This window comes from Gekko japonicus, unplaced genomic scaffold (genome assembly GCF_001447785.1).
Source record: "Gekko japonicus isolate JY-2015 unplaced genomic scaffold, Gekko_japonicus_V1.1 scaffold1909, whole genome shotgun sequence".
NCBI lineage: Eukaryota > Metazoa > Chordata > Lepidosauria > Squamata > Gekkonidae > Gekko > Gekko japonicus.
In genome coordinates, this window is record NW_015160890.1 from 120,143 (window position 1) to 120,867 (window position 725).

Sequence of the window (725 nt, forward strand, 5' to 3'; positions counted from 1 at the left end):
GGGCGGGCCGGGGATTCCGGGGGCGGGGCGGGACGATACCATTCGCGGGGCGGGACGGGGGGGGGATAAGCGACGGCACTCTGGCCTTGCAGGGGCGTTTCTCTCCGTTGTTTTTAGGGAAACCCCAGCGCTGGAGCGGGCATCCCCGGGGGCGGATCAAGGCTCACTGGTGGTGCCCTAAGCACTGACCAATCTTGGTGCCATAGCCTATGACGCTGCACCTGGCCAAGAAAAAATAGAAGATAGCCCAGGGGCGCACCATGATCAATGTGCACTAGTGGCTCTGCGCTGCCCTTTCCCCTCCCACCAGCTGAGATAAATGCGGGATGCAGAAAATGCAGTTGGGAAGTGCGCTGAAAGTGGGGAGCAGTGTTCCCTCTAAGCCGAGTTAGTGTGAGCCAGCTCACAGTTTTTTAGCCTCCGGCTCACACGTTTTTGTCTTCGCTCAGGAAGGGATGGCTCCAGAGCAAACTAATTTATGCAGTAGCCAAATGGCTCACTCACCACTTTCATGCCAAGTAGCTCACAAAGTAGAATTTTTGCTCACAAGACTCTACAGCTTAGAGGGAGCATTGGTGGGGACTATTGAGTGTGTGTGTGTGACCAAAATCCCCCCCACCCCCCAGCTCCAGGCACTTGATGGGCCCTTCTGTTTTCTGCGGGGAAACCAACTTCTTTTTTCCCCCTGGTTGCCGGGGACGGGGGTGGGGGGGGGGGGTAGGGGG